Consider the following 21,685-nt stretch of genomic DNA (forward strand, 5'->3'; position numbering starts at 1 on the left):
TGGCTGAGTTTAATAACGTTCCGTATCTAGCATTATTCATCTCATGTGTATAAACTGCACTCCACACTGTTCTACAGTATCTTAGTCACTTTTAAATTGTGTTTACATATTGCATCCCCTATTTCATATGTATATATTGTATTGTATTCTATACTACACCACTGACTGTTAAACAGCCATCTCCAGCACATCAGAGGCTGCTGCCTACAGACAGAGATTAGGAATCACTGGCCACTTCAAGGAAATGAAATACTAGTCACTTTAATAATGTCTCCGTATCTTGCATTACTCATCTCATATGTAAACTGTACTCTATACTATTCTATGGTGTCTTAGTCACTTTAATTGTATGTGTAAATATTGCATCACACATCTCATATGCATGTACTGTACACTATACCACTGTATCTTAGTCCAATGCAGCTCTGACATATGTATATATATATTCTTAATCCATTCCTTACTTAGATTTACGTGTATTTTGGGTATATGTTGTGAAACTGTTAGATATTACTGTACTGTCGGAGCTAGAAGCACAAGCATTTCGCTACACTCGCAATAACATCTGCTTAACACGTGTATGTGACTAATAAAATTTGATTTGAGATGGCCAGAGTGAATTTATGAACCCACCCACTGACTTGTATCATGGGTGACCTGGCTGAGTTTGAGACGCTCTCATACAGAAACTCACATTGCCTGATCGCTGCTTGTCAAACCAGTGTTGTGATGATTTGTCAGGTCTGTTGTAGCTTTAAATACACATCATCTATGTTTTTAATAACTGCTGTTAGTGAGCATGTTTTTTTAGCCAAACCAATCAACTACTGTATGTCACCATAGGGGAATTCTACCATGTGAGGCTTTCTGGAAACAGTATAGAGTGGGCGTATATAACTCTTCAATTTATCAGCAAATAGATTTATTAGCAAGTTCAAGTTCAATACCAGTGGGTATTGACATTATTTTTGTGATGGAACAACAAAAGGCATACTGAAAAGTATATGAGATACATCAATGCCTGTTGACAACACAGTTCAACATTAAATGACCTTATATTCACTATACTCACTGTATAGTCCCTTTTATTTTGGTATGCCCGGCCCCACTTTTACCCTGGTCCCTTTTAGTTTGGTATGCCCTGCCCCACTTTTACCCTGGTCCCTTTTAGTTTGGTATGCCCTGCCCCACTTTTACCCTGGTTGTTACCAGGCTGCTCCAGATCTCTGCTGTTGGGTTGTTGTATTAAATTAAATGCAGTAAAAATGTAACCTGTTAAAACATGCCAGACAAATACCCACAACCCACAGAGAGATGGGTGGGGGGGTGGGGCGGTATAAGTTCTGATGAGTTTCACTTGATCTCTCACATCCACTGTCACCATGGATCTTAGAGTGACGATGCTGCTTCTCTTTCTGTGTGCTCTGGCCATCAAGACCACTGAAGGTAAGGAAGAGAGCGTAATGCCTCACTGTAATAGAAAAGGCAATATGTTATTTACTATCATCAGAACAGTATGCAGTTGCTTGAGAAACAGATATTGAAAGTTGAGAAATCAGAACTGTGGCATAGTAATCAATGACTTCTACTGGTTGGTCATGAACAGAAAAATTAAGTTATTACACACATATTCAATGCATCACTCCTTTGCATAGGACTCAATGAGTAGCTAGTTGCCATGAATGTTCACAACCTTTTGGGGCTTAGCAGAGAGTAGAGAGACAAGAGCTCAGTGCAGTGTGCAAATGGGACATGAGCTCTCAGTGCAGTGTGCAACAAAGGTCAAACTTTGGGGGGTCCTATTTGTTTAAAATGCAATGTTGTACTGCTACAATGGTAACTATGCAAATAAAGCCTATTCCAAATTAAGCTAACACACCTGCGTCTCTGTCATCGTTTAAACCAGTTGACAGTTGGTTAAGGTTCTTTCAAATCACATTAATCTCTCTACTCTGCCTGTCTGCCTCTCTCTGTCTTGATTGTGCCAATATCCAACACATATACGATAGGTGCACACACTACTGCACATTACACATGACAGAAAAACATAAAAGCCCAAAGATGTAGTTAGCTATATGCTATCTTGGGTAAATACATGAAACTAGCTCCAGTAGTCTAATCTTTTTGAGTGTGAACTGTTTCACCGTACTGTTTTGTATTATACTGTATTATATGGACTGGAATTATGCACATGTTGCAGTCGTAAATCAGAATTTGTTCTCAACTGGCCTACCTGGTTAAATAAAGGTGAAATAAAATAAAAATAAAAAAACATTGTTCAAACCATAATAAAGCAGGGAGAAAGTGTGATTCTGATGAAGCACGTGTCCTACAAAGTTACAAGTATAGGCTAGTGAATTTGATTTTAATTTTGAAATATAATAGGGCCTATTTGTATAATTAGTAGGCTGGCGCATATATACCTTTCATAATATGTCCCCTAATGTTATTAACCTACCTCCTCTTTCTCTCTCTATTGTTGCTTCATTCCTTCCTAGCTTTCAACAGCTAAATGAAACACGTTCCGTTATCCTTATCTTCATCATTCTAACAACCTTGAATATTATAGGACTAGAATTAGATGCAGAAGGCTTTCACTTCTCTTCACGAAGATTGAATAGTTATGGGTTTGAATAAATAACTGCTATAGCCTACCGCCATCGCGTGTTCGGTCTTCTTTCAAACTACCCGTGATTTCTATTAGCTGCTGTATTTAATATTCAGCAAGCAAGATCTTGCGTACCTCTTCGAATAGTCTATTATAAAAATTGCAAAGAAAATGTCCAGCAAGCTATTCTAGTCTAGCTTTTACTGCATGGGACTCCAAGAGCTAAGGAGCGTTTTTTAAGGTGTGTGGGTATTGCGCAAGAGACAGAGGCTATAAATTAGAGCTTATTATGCATAACCCATCATTAATTAGCTAAATATAAGGTTATTACTGCATTGAATGAATTACCTGAAAGAGGTAGGCTAGGACGTCTACAGTACATACAGGGCTATATATCAATCTAGAACAGGATTATAGATTTTGGATGCAATTTGAATGGAATTGATGGAGAGAAGACTGCGAGAGAGTGCTCGCATGTGCAGTAAATTAAAACAACCATATTTGAGTGATAGGCTGTTTTAAAACATTGCAGCTGCAATAAAAAATACAAATCTTTCCAATTAAAAAATAAATGGGACCCCCGAAAAACAGATGGAGATGGGTAAATAAGAGGCGCATTCGGTCTTTATATTATAGACTATGCTGCAGAAATACAGGCCTACCTGTCACAAGAAAGAAAGTTACCATGATGAGATGATAGATCAACATACATTGTGAACTGCGCTTCAATCTGAGATGGGCTGTCTGTCCCCACCCTGTGAGTTGACGATTCATCATGCAGAGGCCGTAGAGAAGCCAAATTTAGACGTTGCATATAATTTAAGAGTTCAATTTCACGCCATGCTCTTCATACAAATAATTTATTATAATTGACCGGTTTCTCACAATTATTTATCCCGGGAAAAGGGAGTGGTTTTGGGCGGTAAATCTCAGTAACCGGGTTTCAACCATTCAACCCTAGTGTGTGTGTGTGTGTGTGTGTGTGTGTATACATGCATGCATGCATGTAAGAGACAGTGAAAGAGAGAAAGAGAAAGAAAGAGAGATAAAAATTGGCAGTAACTATAATTGGCAGTTATGTCCCCTAACTGGTATTGCTCAAAGTTGTTTATTTAGTAGCACAGGCAGGCTTATAATTAGTGGATTGTATCTGTTGTGACTTGCTGACTTTCAGTTGATATTCATCAACAACTAGGCTGCCATTCTACTGTCATTCTATAGTCACAGTTTAAATCAACACAGATCACCTGACTTTAAGGAACATGAATGAGTGTAATTCTCGGAAGTACTTCTTCAGCTACCTCCAGTGCTTGACATAGACTGAAATAGGTTCCAGGTACTCATTTTGGGTGCCAGTACTGTTTATGTTTAGGTGCAGGAGCGCCACAATACTTTTGAGCTAATATTCTATAAAAGGAACAGGAGCTCAAGCATTAGAACATTTGAGGTGCCAGCACTCAGCTCCGGTGAGCTTCTGCCCATGTCAAGCACTGGCTACCTCTCCTCCTCTTTGTTCTCTGAAAGAACACTACCACCTGTACCACTACAACTGTTACTACTACTTTATTACTACTACTACTATTTTATTACCATGCCTACTGAAGCCACTATTACAACTTCCTCTACTGCAATTACCACTACCATCACTAAGGCCATTATACTGCAACTCTTACAACTGATGGTAAACATTGCAGGTGGCATTCCTAAGTGCTGCGTGAAGACATCTATGGACATTCCCACCAATCTGCTGAGGAAGGTAGAGAGAGCAGAGATGCAGTTGAGCAATGGTGTCTGTGAGATCAACGCACTGATGTGAGTTCAACATAATACTGTCTGGAGTACTATCGTTACAATCATTTAAACTGTCATACTGTACATGAAGGTGTAGTTATGACATACTAGTATGTCTGATATGATTTACGTTAAAGATTCAGTTATGCTAAAGGCATTCTGCTTCAGACGGTGACCTGAGACAATGATGGTCTTATCCTCCACGTCCACAGACTGCATGTGAAAGGGAAGAAGTTCTGTGCCCACCCCAAGTTCAAGAGAAAGCTGAAGAGGCTCCAGAGGATAGGGCAGAAAAGGCAGAAGAAGCCTTAGTGCTCTGTGGAGGGAGGGAACTTGTTAATGTGCGGCAGCTTGACTTTTCTCTAATGTATTTTTATACTTTTTCCTTGTTTATTATGAAGTGTTCTGGAGGAGTTTCTTAATTGCATTAGTATGTATGTGTGTTAGGCAGAAACCTGTGGTGCATGTGTGCTTAAAGCTACTTGTGATCCATCAACTAATCAACGTCATTCATGAAATTGTTTCGTATGTAATAAAAAGTACACATCAAATATTTTGTGTAATATACTCAAGGCTGGTCTGTGATATATGAAACATTCTTGTGTTGTTGATATTCTCATAAGCTGCGAGATTTTAAAATGCTATCACTGTGGTCACCAACCCTCATTCTAAAGAGGTATACAGGCTTTTTCCCCCAGCCATGCACAAACACAACTGATTCTGCTACTTGAGGTTATTGATGATTAGTTGAATAGGTGGTGTGTTAGTGCTGGAATGAGCTCATGTTGCACAACATTTCTATAGGCTATGAAATTGTGTGAGAAAACAGAATGGTGGCCTCTATTAAAAAGAGGAGGCTCCCATCAGCTTACTATAGGCTTGGCCTACTATATTTATTTCTCAGCCTTCCTAATATTAAGCACATTGCTTCTCTTTAAAACAGGAGTATAGCCTACCTGACTGGCATGAAAATGGACCATGGGAAAAGTGTCCTCCATTCGCTATTTAAGTGCATAAATGACATGTATTTTTTCCCCCCTGCCCCTCTTTCGAGACAGGCGCATGATAATGGTCCAATTTAAATCAAAACAAATTTCACACATATATTATTTAATATATTATATTATCTTGTAAAGGCAAGATTAAATCAAGAATAGTGTGATGGGTGACAATATTACCCTATCTCTTGTGAATTATATATTATCTCTTGTGAATGATGCCCAGCTTAAGGGAAACAGCGCATGTTTTTTTTGCAACTTTTTCTAATCATAGCAGCACACCTCATGTAGCCTAGCCCATAGGCCTATATGCTTTGATAAGGTTTGTATCACAACTAAAGTGGCCAAATAACTTCTTAAAAGGAACCACATTAATCCACTTTACAATGGATGTAGGGCCTGCTCCCGAGTTTCAAGTGTGGGGAAGATCATTTTCACCATATAAATGCACTTTTATAATTAAAACCATTACATGCACAATTGCATTTGTGGTCACTTTTGAAAATGGTGCTAATGGAACTTTCACGCTTATAGCCTACTGCCGTGTGCGCATTGCGGAGCTCATAATGTTAAGAAATAGCCTAATAGTTTATCAACATTTTAACTAAACGTTCTCATCTGTTGCAACAGGCTGATTGCATAAAACAGGTTTTTTATGATAGTGGTTGTATTAATTTGGGATCTATCGCATCCCTCAACTGTCCCAGACTATGTTTGGAATATTTATTTCACACACAGAATAGGTCAACTTTTGTACTTTGGGGGGTAGTAGATTGACATATGCTAGTGCTTTTGCTGTTCGTTAGGCCTACTCATCTTGTTGGCTGACAAAAAGTATATGTGGACAGTTCTTCCAACATCTTCAATATACACCTTGAAATTGGACAAGGACACACACAGCTGCGTCCCCGATGTGTCTGTCTTTACTTGTAGCCTGTGAGAAAGAGAGAATGATGAAGTGTGTATAGCCTGCGCAAAAAAACAAAGCAGTGCTCATGCTTTTCATGCAACTTTTTTCAAATCATCATTAGAGTCGCATCATGCAGCCTTAGAATGTATTAAAATCAAAACATATAGCCCAAAATTTGTATCACAACTAAAGTTACAAAAATAACTCTAAATTAAGCATGTAGGAGTTCCTGTTTCTTTGTTAACCGCTAAACACATAATAGCCACATGTGCACACTCCCTCAAATCATTTGGAGAAAATATCCTTTCTATCTTATTCAGTTTTGTTCAATTGTATTATTCATACTATAAAATAATATAAAATAATGCCGGAATTCTAAGCAAATATTGTCTGCTAAATGAACTAGTGTAGCCCACAGCCATGTGGAATACCCAGATCAGGGCCTAACATAAGGACAAAGCAGAGTATGCTATTCTGTTCTTCTGAAATAGACTACATTTCTTTCATATCATGTTTCTTTCGACCTGTCTAAAATAAATAAAGGATTTATTGTGATGGTGTAGGCTATATTACACTCTTAAAAATGATCCTAAGATCCCAATGCGCAATGCCAAGTATCGGCTAAAGTGGTGTAAAGCTCGCCGCCATTGGACTCTGGAGCAGTGGAAACGCATTCTCTGGAGTGATGAATCCTTATTCACCATCTGGCAGTCCGACGGACGAATCTGGGTTTAGCAGATGCCAGGAGAACGCTACCTGCCCAAATGCATATTGCCAACTGTAAAGTTTGGTGGAGGAGGAATAATAGTCTAGCCTGTTAAAGCTGGGGGCGCTGTTGTCACTATTTATGGTAATAATGTAATTTTTGAAACGGCTTCCTACAAAATTCTTGATCGTACAATATGCATATTATTATTATTATTGGATAGAAAACAGTCTATAGTTTCTATAGGAGTTGAAATTTTGTCTCTAAGTGGAACAGAACCCATTCTACAGCAATTTCCCTGACATGGAGTCAGATTTCAGAAATTTTGGCCACTGTTCTGGAGTCAGTTTTAAGGCCAATGTTATTCCTATGAGTATACGGACACTGCTTACGTCTTCCCCTGGATGCCTTTACGTGATGACGATTTGAATGGGGTCGATTGCGCAATCACAGGCACTATAAATTAAAAAACCCTGTAGCTAGGAACTCTTTTCCAGCTGCGTCATGCGCGTGGAGGACACCGACCCGCACTTGTTCCAAGCATTAGTGTTGGGAGTAATCTTTCTCCGGTCATGTTAAGACTCGTTATAGGAGTTAAAAACATCATAAGGTAGTTAATTTAAAGCGTTTTATAGCAATTTATATCCGTTTAGTGCGATTTTGGGACATTTATTTCTGAGACGCTGTGAATCTCTGGGCACGCTTCCAGTTCATCCCGAACGCAGTTGGCATTTCCACATGGCAAGAGGACAGCTTTCCACCAAAAGACGATTAGACCCAAGAAAGGATCCTTTGCCCAAGATACTGATGGAAGAACAGCTCAAAGTAGGACATTTTTATTATGATAAATCGTGTTTCTGTCGAAAAATGTTAGTGGCTTAGGACGCCATTTTTTTTGACTTAGCTTCGCTTGGCGCAAACTGTATTGAAAAGTAAGGATAATTTAAAAAATGTAATTCCGCGATTGTATTAAGAATTAAATTGTCTATCAATCGCTGTCCACCCTATATTTTTTAGTCACGTTTATGAGTATTTATGTATAAGAGTAGATCACTGTCTAAGTGGCGCACGGACATTTTCTCACCAGCTGGGCTACATTTCCCATTGTCTAACCATGATTTTGGTGGCTAAATATAAACATTTTCGATCAAACTGTATATGCATGTTGTAATGTGATGTTACAGGAGTGTCATCGGAAGAATTCTGAGAAGGTTAGTGAAAAAATTAATATCTTTTGGCGATGTTGACTTTTATCGCTCACTTTGGCTAGAATCAATGCTGGGCTGCTAATTGCTATGTGCTAAGCTAATATAACGATTTATTGTGTTTTCGCTGTAAGACACTTAGAAAATCTGAAATATTGTCTGTATTCACAGGATCTGTGTCTTTCGATTCGTGTATGCTGTGTATTTTTACGAAATGTTTGATGATTAGTAGTTAGGTAAACACGTTGCTCATTGTAATTATTCTAGTCCATTTGTGATGGTGGGTGCAATTGTAAACTATGCCATATACCTGAAATATGCACTTTTTTCTAACAAAACCTATCCCATACCATAAATATGTTATCAGACTGTCATCTAATGAGTTTTTTTGTTGGTTAGGGGCTATAAATATCTTAGTTTAGCCGAATTGGTGATGGCTACTGGTGTTGGTGGACAAATAAAAGATGGTGGATTATGCTAATGTGTTTTTAGGTAATAGATGTACATCTTTACATATTGTGTCTTCCCTGTAAAACATTTTAAAAATCGGAAATGTTGACTGGATTCATAAGATCTGTGTCTTTCATTAGCTGTATTGGACTTTAATGTGTGAAAGTTAAATATTTTAAAAAAATATTTTTTTTGAATTTCGCGGCACTGGTTTTTCAGTGGGGGGGGGGGGGGTGTGCCGCTAGCGCCACGCTGATCCTAGACAGGTTAGGGGCTATAAATATCTTAGTTTAGCCGAATTGGTGATAGCTACTGGTGTTGGTGGACAAATAAAAGATGGTGGATTATGCTAATGTGTTTTTAGGTAATAGATTTACATCTTTACATATTGTGTCTTCCCTGTAAAACATTTAAAAAATCGGACATGTTGGCTGGATTCACAAGATCTGTGTCTTTCATTAGCTGTATTGGACTTTAATGTGTGAAAGTTAAATATTTAAAAAAAAAAAAAAAAATTGAATTTCGCGGCTCTGCCTTTTCAGTGGGGGTGGGGGGGTGTGCCGCTAGCGGCACCCAAGTCCTAGACAGGCTAGAACTGTTTTTCATGGTTTGGGCCCAGTGAAGGAAAATCTTAACGCTACATTATAGAATGACATTCTAGACAATTCTGTGCTTCCAACTTTGTGGCAACAGTTTATGGGAAGGCCCTTTCCTGTTTCAGGATGAAAATGCCCCTGTGCACAAAATGAGGTTCACACAGAAATGGTTTGTTGAGATCGGTGTGGAAGAACTTGCCTGCACAGAGACCTAACCTCAACCCCATCGAACACCTTTGGGATGAATTGGAATGCTGACTGCGAGCCATGCCTAATCACCCAATATCAATACCCGACCTCACTAATACTCTTGTGGGTGAATGGAAGCAAATCCCCACAGCAATGTTCCATTATCTTATGGAAAGACTTCCCAGAAGAATGGAGACTTATAGCAGCAAAGGGGGGACCAACTCCATAATAATGCCCATGATTTTGGAATGAGATATTCGACGAGCAGGTGCTCACATACTTTTGTATCTATCTTAAAATTAATGCATTGCTTTGGATAAGAGCGTTTGCTTACTGACTAAAATGTACATGTTTCACACCAGTCTAGAAGGATAGGAGAGGAAGCCACTATATAGACGGTGTGATGCCTACTTGGTATTACATCCTGTCTTCCAAGGAGAGAGATGTGCTGAAGTCTGTGAGGCTGGAGAAGGAGGAAGCGGAGAAGGAGGAAGCGAAGAAAGAGAAAGAAGCAGAGAGGGAGGAAGCGGAGAAAGAGGAAGCAGAGAAAGAAGAAGCGGAGGCGGAGAAAGAAGAAGCGGAGAAAGAAGAAGCGAAGACAAAGGAAGCGGAGACAGAGAAAGGAGCGGAGAGGGAGGAAGCGGAGACAGAGAAAGAAGCGGAGAGGGAGGAAGCGAAGAAAGAGAAAGAAGCGAAGAAATAGAAAGAAGTGGAGAAAGAAGAAGCGAAGAAAGAGAAAGAAGCGGAGAAAGAAGAAGCGGAGACAGAGAAAGAAGCGGAAAAGGATTAAGTGGAGAGAGAGGAAACAGAGGGAGAGAAGAGCCACTGAGCAGAGTAAAACTGAGCTTCGGCTCAGCTCTCTTATCGCATGCCTACAAACCTGTGTAGAATAAAATGGACTCAGTGAAACGTTTCTAGATTTTGTCATAAAAGCAGCCAAGTACACATATGAGGAACTGTTCTAATTGTATTATCCAGTTACATTCACTAAGTTTCCATTTGGCTCCAAGACCTGTGTGGACTCAAGACAGACAAACAAACATATACACAGATATGCAGCTAAATAGACAGGTTGATCTAGCCTGGGACCAGATCAAGTTTGATCAAAAAGAAAGGTGCAAGTTTGCACTGGCTACATTTTTTTTCAAACAAATTCCACAATGGCGTCCTCTAATGGATTTACATTTTGGTAATTTAGCAGAGCGATTTACAGGAGCAATTCAAATGCCATGTCATTCTACAAACAAAAGATTAGGTCTATATTATAGCCTAGAAGTTAACCATAACTGGAAAATAATTGTGAACGATCATGCAGCAGCCCATATGATTCAGCAAAATGACATTACGTCTATTTGGTACTAGATGTATTTCTCCTCCCTTCTATGCAAAAAGTAAAAGTGAAGATAGGCCTATTGCTTATAATCTTCCAGAATTATGTAATTGTACACATTTCCTTCATAACACATTTTCACTGCAACTATCCGATGTATGTGACAATAAAACTAAAACAAATCAAATAAATAATCGCTGCCTGTTTGAACAATCCCCGCCCAGTCTAATAACACTTCCTCCACATGCTCGTGATAAAGCCAAAGTGAAAGAAGCGGAGATCATTTCACATGTTGACGATTACAATTATTCTTGAAGTAATGTCGACCTCAGCTAACTTGCCAGAAGCCGAACATTCCGGACTGTTGAAGTTTCTCTCTGCTGTGTTTTACGCCGTCAGTTCATTCTTGATCATTGTTGTTAACAAAACAATTCTCACAAACTACAGGTAAGATCGTTTCGTCACTGCAGTACTTACTGTGCAGAGGTTACTAGCTAGAAATTTTTATTTATTTATTTTATTTATTTCACCTTTATTTAACCAGGTAGGCAAATTGAGAACATGTTCTCATTTACAATTGCGACCTGGCCAAGATAAAGCAAAGCAGTTCGACACATACAACAACACATGGAGTAAAACAAACATACAGTCAATAATACAGTGAAAATTATTAATACAATGTGAGCAAGTGAGGTGAGATAAGGGAGGTGAAGGCAAATAAAATATATTAATAAATAAAAATATAAAAAAGGCCATGGTGGCGAAGTAAATACAATATAGCAAGTAAAATCCTTTGAAATCCTTTGCAAGTGGTGCTTTCACGACAACTGGGAACTCGAAAACAATCGAGGATAAATCATTTACATTTACATTTTAGTCATTTAGCAGACGCTCTTATCCAGAGCGACTTACAGTAGAGTGCATACATTTTATTACATTTTTACATACTGAGACAAGGATATCCCTACCGGCCAAACCCTCCCTAACCCGGACGACGCTATGCCAATTGTGCGTCGCCCCATGGACCTTGGCTGGAAAACACCGTTCTAAAAGCGTACCGCACAAACCAGCGCTTTCGTGGACAGAGTTGGAAATATTCATTAGAAATTTAGAAAGAGGGGTGATCTAAAGAAACAACAGCTATCATGGGTTGGTAATATCACTAAGATAATTCCTTTGCCTGCTAGACAATGAAAGAAATTAGAAAGCTAATAACAGTAGAGCACATGAGGAAGTCTATAAAATAATTGCCTCCACGTTTCTATTGTAGGATTTTTGGCTATAGGCTACTTTGAAGCAAGGTAAGACATGACTGTGAATACAGATATGCATCTGTTGGTCACAGATACCTTTAAAAAGGGTAGTGTAGTGGACCAGAAAACTAGAAAGTTTCTGGTTTGACCATTAGCCTCATGCAGCGAGACATTGACCAGGCTGTTGATTACACATCTCCTTCACATGGAGTTGATCAGGCTGTTGATTGCACATCTCCTTCACATAGAGTTGATCAGGCTATTGATTGCACATCTCCTTCACATAGAGTTGATCAGGCTGTTGATTAAACATCTCCTTCACATAGAGTTGATCAGGCTGTTGATTAAACATCTCCTTCACATAGTTGATCAGGTTGTTGATTAAATATCTCCTTCACATAGAGTTGATCAGGCTGTTGAATGTGGCCTGTGGAATGTTGTCCCACTCCTATTTAATAGCTGTGCGAAGTTGCTAGATATTGGCGGGAACTGGAACACACTGTCGTACACGTCGCTCCAGAGCATCCCAAAAGTTCTCAATGGGCGACCTGTCTGGTGAGTATGCAGGCCATGCGAGAACTGGGACATTTTCAGCTTCCAGGAATTGTGTACAGATCCTTGCGACATGAGGCAGTGCATTATCATGCTGAAACATGAGGTGATGGCAGCGGATGAATGGCATAACAATGGGCCTCAGGATCTCATCACAGTATCTCTGTGTATTCAAATTGCCATCTATAAAATGTAATTGTGTCCGTTCTCTGTAGCTTATGCCTGCCCATACCATAACCCTATCGCCACCATCGAGCACTGTATTCACAACGTTGACATCAGCAAACCGCTCACCCACACTACGTTTACCATCTGTCTGGTACAGTTGAAACCAGGATTCGTCCGTGAAGAGCACACTTCTCCAGCGTGCCAGTGGCCATCGAAGGTTAGCATTTATCCACTGAAGTTGGTTACGACGCCGAACTGCAGTCAATGCAATACCCTGGTGAGAACAGCGAGCATACAGCTTCCCTGAGACGGTTTTTGATAGTTTGTGCAGAAATTCTTTGGTTGTGCAAACTCTGTTTCGTCAGCTGTCTGGGTGGCTGGTCTCAGTCTCCAGCGGGATATGCAGGTCCTGGGCTGGTGTGGTTACACGTGGTCTGCGGTTGGAGGCCGGCTGGACGTACTGCCAAGTTCTCTAAAACGACGTTGGAGGCTGTTGTAGAACATTCAAGTCTCTGGCAACAGCTCTGGTGGACATTCCTGCAGTCAGCATGCCAATTACACACTCCCTCAAAATTTGAGACATCTGTGGCATTGTCCCATTTTAGTGTCCTTTTATTGTTCCCAGAACAAGGTGCACTTGTGTGATGATCATGCTGTTTAATCAGCTTCTTGTTATGCCACAACTGTCAGGTGGATGGATTATCTTTGTAACAACCTTGTTATTTTACAATGTTTTTGCAACAGATTCCTGTTGGAGGGTTACACAAATTATACCCACCCCATGAAACATGAGACCAACACTTTACATGTTGCGTTTTCTATTTTTGTTCAGTATAGCTACAAAGTAGCCTATGCCTACCTGGCAGAATGATATGATTATTTGCACCAATCCAGTGGCCATTTGTTTAGCAAACTCCATCTCATGTGCGCTACAGAAACACCACTAACCAAACGAGCAGTGCTAGAATTAAAGGGTAACTACACTCAAATCTACATTTCTTAGATTTTTCCTTGACCTCAAAAGTGGTCTGCTGATGTGATCTAAGCATTGTTGTGGACTCAGAACATCCAATTTTGTTGTTTTTCTATTAAAAAAGTGTGACAGATTGAAAATAACCTTGAAAGAATGGGGGAAATCTGAAACCTGTGAATTTCTGTCTCAGTTGAGTGTCCATTGATCTGTTTCAATAATATGCCTACATTTAGCCTACCAAGACCAATATGGAAGCAAAGATATCTGATCTTTTTAGGTTATTAAGAATGTATGTCACAATTTGTCATATCATTTTTTTCACATAGGGTGCCGTTCCTTCGCCGGGTTGGTCATTTGGGATATTTTAGCAAAATTAGAGTATACCTACTTCCCCAGGCAACACTGAACTTGAAGCTCCAACAGGCAGCCAGTTGTTATGGGGTTGTTACAGTTTATTAAAACGTCTTCTTGATTGACCAATAACATCTCTTTTCTCTCTCTTAGATTTCCCTCGTACATGTTTCTAGGAATTGGACAGGTAATATTCCTCAATTCAGGAATCTTGAGGTAGAAGTTGCACAACAGATATACCCTCAGATTACCTTCATATCATCATAACCAACAAACCAAATTGTTGATGGAAAAAATATCTGATTCAATGTCAGTAACGCAAAATTGCCATCTTCTCATAAATATCGAACCCTCTCTTGATTTCCCCCTTTTTCCAGATGGCCACTACAATCGTCATTCTCTATGCTGCTAAAATTAACCAAACAGTTCACTTTCAAGACTTTGACAGAAGCATTTTCATCAAAGTAAGTGTTTTTATTAAGTGAAGTAAGTTTGTTATATTCTTGTTTCAATCCTATGCCTGTCCGTCACAGATGCATTTGTGGCCTGCTGGAGGTCATTTTGCAGGGCGCTGGCAGTGCACCTCCTTGCACAAAGGCGGAGGTAGCGGTCCTGCTGCTGGGTTGTTGCCCTCCTACGGCCTCCTCCATGTCTCCTGATGTACAGGCCTGTCTCCTGGTAGCGCCTCCATGCTCTGGACACTACGCTGACAGACACAGCAAACCGTTTTGCCACAGCTCGCATTGATGTGCCATCCTGGATGAACTGCACTACCTGAGCCACTTGTGTGGGTTGTAGACTCCGTCTCATGCTACCACTAGAGTGAGAGCACCGCCAGCATTCAAAAGTGACCAAAACATCAGCCAGGAAGCATAGGAACTGAGAAGTGGTCTGTGGTCACCACCTGCAGAATCACTCCTTTTTTGGGGGTGTCTTGCTAATTGCCCATAATTTCCACCTTTTGTCTATTCCATTTGCACAACAGCATGTGCAATTTATTGTCAATCAGTGTTGCTTTCTAAGTGGACAGTTTGATTTCACAGAAGTGTGATTGACTTGGAGTTACATTGTGTTGTTTAAGTGTTCCCTTTATTTTTTTGAGCAGTGTATATATTCTTAATCCATTCCTTACTTAGATTTACGTGTATTTTGGGTATATGTTGTGAAACTGTTAGATATTACTGTACTGTTGGAGCTAGAAGCACAAGCATTTCGCTACACTCGCAATAACATCTGCTTAACACGTGTATGTGACCAATAAAATTTGATTTGAGATGTCCAGAGTGAATTTATGAACGCACCCACTGACTTGTATCATGGGTGACCTGGCTGAGTTTGAGACGCTCTCATACAGAAAGTCACATTGCCTGATCGCTGCTTGTCAAACCAGTGTTGTGATGATTTGTCAGGTCTGTTGTAGCTTTAAATACACATCATCTATGTTTTTAATAACTGCTGTTAGTGAGCATGTTTTTTTAGCCAAACCAATCAACTACTGTATGTCACCATAGGGGAATTCTACCATGTGAGGCTTTCTGGAAACAGTATAGAGTGGGCGTATATAACTCTTCAATTTATCAGCAAATAGATTTATTAGCAAGTTCAAGTTCAATACCAGTGGGTATTGACATTATTTTTGTGATGGAACAACAAAAGGCATACTGAAAAGTATATGAGATACATCAATGCCTGTTGACAACACAGTTCAACATTAAATGACCTTATATTCACTATACTCACTGTATAGTCCCTTTTATTTTGGTATGCCCGGCCCCACTTTTACCCTGGTCCCTTTTAGTTTGGTATGCCCTGCCCCACTTTTACCCTGGTCCCTTTTAGTTTGGTATGCCCGGCCCCACTTTTACCCTGGTCCCTTTTAGTTGGGTATGCCCTGCCCCACTTTTACCCTGGTTGTTACCAGGCTGCTCCAGATCTCTGCTGTTGGGTTGTTGTATTAAATTAAATGCAGTAAAAATGTAACCTGTTAAAACATGCCAGACAAATACCCACAACCCACAGAGAGATGGGTGGGGGGGTGGGGCAGTATAAGTTCTGATGAGTTTCACTTGATCTCTCACATCCACTGTCACCATGGATCTTAGAGTGACGATGCTGCTTCTTTTTCTGTGTGCTCTGGCCATCAAGACCACTGAAGGTAAGGAAGAGAGCGTAATGCCTCACTGTAATAGAAAAGGCAATATGTTATTTACTATCATCAGAACAGTATGCAGTTGCTTGAGAAACAGATATTGAAAGTTGAGAAATCAGAACTGTGGCATAGTAATCAATGACTTCTACTGGTTGGTCATGAACAGAAAAATTAAGTTATTACACACATATTCAATGCATCACTCCTTTGCATAGGACTCAATGAGTAGCTAGTTGTCATGAATGTTCACAACCTTTTGGGGCTTAGCAGAGAGTAGAGAGACGAGCTCAGTGCAGTGTGCAAATGAGACATGAGCTCTCAGTGCAGTGTGCAACAAAGGTCAAACTTTGGGGGGTCCTATTTGTTTAAAATGCAATGTTGTACTGCTACAATGGTAACTATGCAAATAAAAGCCTATTCCAAATAAAGCTAACACACCTGCGTCTCTGTCATCGTTTAAACCAGTTGACAGTTGGTTAAGGTTCTTTCAAATCACATTAATCTCTCTACTCTGCCTGTCTGCCTCTCTCTGTCTTGATTGTGCCAATATCCAACACATATACGATAGGTGCACACACTACTGCACATTACACATGACAGAAAAACATAAAAGCCCAAAGATGTAGTTAGCTATATGCTATCTTGGGTAAATACATGAAACTAGCTCCAGTAGTCTAATCTTTTTGAGTGTGAACTGTTTCACCGTACTGTTTTGTATTATACTGTATTATATGGACTGGAATTATGCACAGGTTGCAGTCGTAAATCAGAATTTGTTCTCAACTGGCCTACCTGGTTAAATAAAGGTGAAATAAAATGTTTAAAAAAAACATTGTTCAAACCATAATAAAGCAGGGAGAAAGTGTGATTCTGATGAAGCACGTGTCCTACAAAGTTACAAGTATAGGCTAGTGAATTTGATTTTAATTTTGAAATATAATAGGGCCTATTTGTATAATTAGTAGACTGGCGCATATATACCTTTCATAATATGTCCCCTAATGTTATTAACCTACCTCCTCTTTCTCTCTCTATTGTTGCTTCATTCCTTCCTAGCTTTCAACAGCTATTAGCTAAATATAAGGTTATTACTGCATTGAATGAATTACCTGAAAGAGGTAGGCTAGGACGTCTACAGTACATACAGGGCTATATATCAATCTAGAACAGGATTATAGATTTTGGATGCAATTTGAATGGAATTGATGGAGAGAAGACTGCGAGAGAGTGCTCGCATGTGCAGTAAATTAAAACAACCATATTTGAGTGATAGGCTGTTTTAAAACATTGCAGCTGCAATAAAAAATACAAATCTTTCCAATTAAAAAATAAATGGGATCCCCGAAAAACAGATGGAGATGGGTAAATTAGAGGCGCATTCGGTCTTTATATTATAGACTATGCTGCAGAAATACAGGCCTACCTGTCACAAGAAAGAAAGTTACCATGATGAGATGATAGATCAACTTACATTGTGAACTGCGCTTCAATCTGAGATGGGCTCTCTGTCCCCACCATGTGAGTTGATGATTCATCATGCAGAGGCCGTAGAGAAGCCAAATTTAGACGTTGCATATAATTTAAGAGTTCAATTTCACGCCATGCTCTTCATACAAATAATTTATTATAATTGACCGGTTTCTCACAATTATTTATCCCGAGAAAAGGGAGTGGTTTTGGACGGTAAATCTCAGTAACCGGGTTTCAACCATTCAACCCTAGTGTGTGTGTGTGTGTATACATGCATGCATGCATGTAAGAGACAGTGAAAGAGAGAAAGAGAAAGAAAGAGAGATAAAAATTGGCAGTAACTATAATTGGCAGTTATGTCCCCTAACTGGTATTGCTCAAAGTTGTTTATTTAGTAGCACAGGCAGGCTTATAATTAGTGGATTGTATCTGTTGTGACTTGCTGACTTTCAGTTGATATTCATCAACAACTAGGCTGCCATTCTACTGTCATTCTATAGTCACAGTTTAAAACAACACAGATCACCTGACTTTAAGGAACATGAATGAGTGTAATTCTCGGAAGTACTTCTTCAGCTACCTCCAGTGCTTGACATAGACTGAAATAGGTTCCAGGTACTCATTTTGGGTGCCAGTACTGTTTATGTTTAGGTGCAGGAGCGCCACAATACTTTTGAGCTAATATTCTATAAAAGGAACAGGAGCTCAAGCATTAGAACATTTGAGGTGCCAGCACTCAGCTCCGGTGAGCTTCTGCCCATGTCAAGCACTGGCTACCTCTCCTCCTCTTTGTTCTCTGAAAGAACACTACCACCTGTACCACTACAACTGTTACTACTACTTTATTACTACTACTACTATTTTATTACCATGCCTACTGAAGCCACTATTACAACTTCCTCTACTGCAATTACCACTACCATCACTAAGGCCATTATACTGCAACTCTTACAACTGATGGTAAACATTGCAGGTGGCATTCCTAAGTGCTGCGTGAAGACATCTATGGACATTCCCACCAATCTGCTGAGGAAGGTAGAGAGAGCAGAGATGCAGTTGAGCAATGGTGTCTGTGAGATCAACGCACTGATGTGAGTTCAACATAATACTGTCTGGAGTACTATCGTTACAATCATTTAAACTGTCATACTGTACATGATGGTGTAGTTATGACATACTATATGTCTGATATGATTTACGTTAAAGATTCAGTTATGCTAAAGGCATTCTGCTTCAGACGGTGACCTGAGACAATGATGGTCTTATCCTCCATGTCCACAGACTGCATGTGAAAGGGAAGAAGTTCTGTGCCCACCCCAAGTTCAAGAGAAAGCTGAAGAGGCTCCAGAGGATAGGGCAGAAAAGGCAGAAGAAGCCTTAGTGCTCTGTGGAGGGAGGGAACTTGTTAATGTGCGGCAGCTTGACTTTTCCCTAATGTATTTTCATACTTTTTCCTTGTTTATTTTGAAGTGTTCTGGAGGAGTTTCTTAATTGCATTAGTATGTATGTGTGTTAGGCAGAAACCTGTGGTGCATGTGTGCTTAAAGCTACTTGTAATCCATCAACTAATCAATGTCATTCATGAAAATGTTTCGTATGTAATAAAAAGTACACATCAAATATTTTGTGTAATATACTCAAGGCTGGTCTGTGATATATGAAACATTCTTGTGTTGTTGATATTCTCATAAGCTGCGAGATATTAAAATGCTATCACTGTGGTCACCAACCCTCATTCTAAAGAGGTATACAGGCTTTTCCCACCAGCCATGCACAAACACAACTGATTCTGCTACTTGAGGTTATTGATGATTAGTTGAATAGGTGGTGTGTTAGTGCTGGAATGAGCTCATGTTGCACAACATTTCTATAGGCTAGGAAATTATGTGAGAAAACAGAATGGTGGCCTCTATTAAAAAGAGGAGGCTCCCATCAGCTTACTATAGGCTTGGCCTACTATATTTATTTCTCAGCCTTCCTAATATTAAGCACATTGCTTCTCTTTAAAACAGGAGTATAGCCTACCTGACTGGCATGAAAATGGACCATGGGAAAAGTGTCCTCCATTCGCTATTTAAGTGCATAAATGACATGTATTTTTTCCCCCGCTGCCCCTCTTTCGAGACAGGCGCATGATAATGGTCCAATTTAAATCAAAACAAATTTCACACATATATTATTTAATATATTATATTATCTTGTAAAGGCAAGATTAAATCAAGAATAGTGTGATGGGTGACAATATTACCCTATCTCTTGTGAATTATATATTATCTCTTGTGAATGATGCCCAGCTTAAGGCAAACAGCGCATGGTTTTTTTGCAACTTTTTCTAATCATAGCAGCACACCTCATGTAGCCTAGCCCATAGGCCTATATGCTTTGATAAGGTTTGTATCACAACTAAAGTGGCCAAATAACTTCTTAAAAGGAACCACATTAATCCACTTTACAATGGATGTAGGGCCTGCGCCCGAGTTTCAAGTGTGGGGAAGATCATTTTCACCATAGAAATGCACTTTTATAATTATAACCATTACATGCATAATTGCATTTGTGGTCACTTTTGAAAATGGTGCTAATGGAACATTCACGCTTATAGCCTACTGCCGTGTGCGCATTGCGGAGCTCATAATGTTAAGAAATAGCCTAATAGTTTATCAACATTTTAACTAAATGTTCTCATCTGTTGCGACAGGCTGATTGCATAAAACAGGTTTTTTATACTAGTGGTTGTATTAATTTGGGATCTATCGCATCCCTCAACTGTCCCAGACTATGTTTGGAATATTTATTTCACGCACAGAATAGGTCAACTTTTGTACTTTGGGGGGTAGTAGATTGACATATGCTAGTGCTTTTGCTGTTCGTTAGGCCTACTCATCTTGTTGGCTGACAAAAAGTATATGTGGACAGTTCTTCCAACATCTTCAATATACACCTTGAAATTGGACAAGGACGCACGCAGCTGCGTCCCCGATGTGTCTGTCTTCACTTGTAGCCTGTGAGAAAGAGAGAATGATGAAGAGTGTATAGCCTGCACAAAAAAACAAAGCAGTGCTCATGCTTTTCATGCAACTTTTTTCAAATCATCATTAGAGTCGCATCATGCAGCCTTAGAATGTATTAAAATCAAAACATATAGCCCAAAATTTGTATCACAACTAAAGTTACAAAAATAACTCTAAATTAAGCATGTAGGAGTTCCTGTTTCTTTGTTAACCGCTCAACACATAATAGCCACATGTGCACACTCCCTCAAATCATTTGGAGAAAATATCCTTTCTATTTTATTCAGTTTTGATCAATTGTATTATTCATACTATAAAATAATATAAAATAATGCAGGAATTCTAAGCAAATATTGTCTGCTAAATGAACTAGTGTAGCCCACAGCCATGTGGAATACCCAGATCAGGGCCTAACATAAGGACAAAGCAGAGTATGCTATTCTGTTCTTCTGAAATAGACTACATTTCTTTCATATCATGTTTCTTTCGACCTGTCTAAAATAAATAAAGGATTTATTGTGATGGTGTAGGCTATATTACACTTATAAAAATTATCCTAAGATCCCCATGCGCAATGCCAAGTATCGGCTAAAGTGGTGTAAAGCTCACCGCCATTGGACTCTGGAGCAGTGGAAATGCATTCTCTGGAGTGATGAATCCTTATTCACCATCTGGCAGTCCGACGGACGAATCTGGGTTTAGCAGATGCCAGGATAACGCTACCTGCCCAAATGCATATTGCCAACTGTAAAGTTTGGTGGAGGAGGAATAATAGTCTAGAACTGTTTTTCATGGTTTGGGCCCAGTGAAGGAAAATCTTAACGCTACATTATAGAATGACATTCTAGACAATTCTGTGCTCCCAACTTTGTTTGCAACAGTTTATGGGAAGGCCCTTTCCTGTTTCAGGATGAAAATGCCCCTGTGCACAAAATGAGGTTCACACAGAAATGGTTTGTTGAGATCGGTGTGGAA

At 39.5% G+C, this 21,685-nt stretch overlaps 2 pseudogenes; both read left to right on the top strand.

Moving 5' to 3' along the window:
* The first annotated feature begins 1,346 nt into the window (after positions 1-1,346).
* On the top strand, positions 1,347-4,966 carry LOC129825849 (C-C motif chemokine 28-like; annotated as a pseudogene).
* Positions 4,967-16,135: 11,169 nt separating this feature from the next.
* On the top strand, positions 16,136-19,148 carry LOC129825850 (C-C motif chemokine 28-like; annotated as a pseudogene).
* Positions 19,149-21,685: the final 2,537 nt, after the last annotated feature.

The sequence above is a fragment of the Salvelinus fontinalis genome, chromosome 28 (genome assembly GCF_029448725.1).
Source record: "Salvelinus fontinalis isolate EN_2023a chromosome 28, ASM2944872v1, whole genome shotgun sequence".
NCBI lineage: Eukaryota > Metazoa > Chordata > Actinopteri > Salmoniformes > Salmonidae > Salvelinus > Salvelinus fontinalis.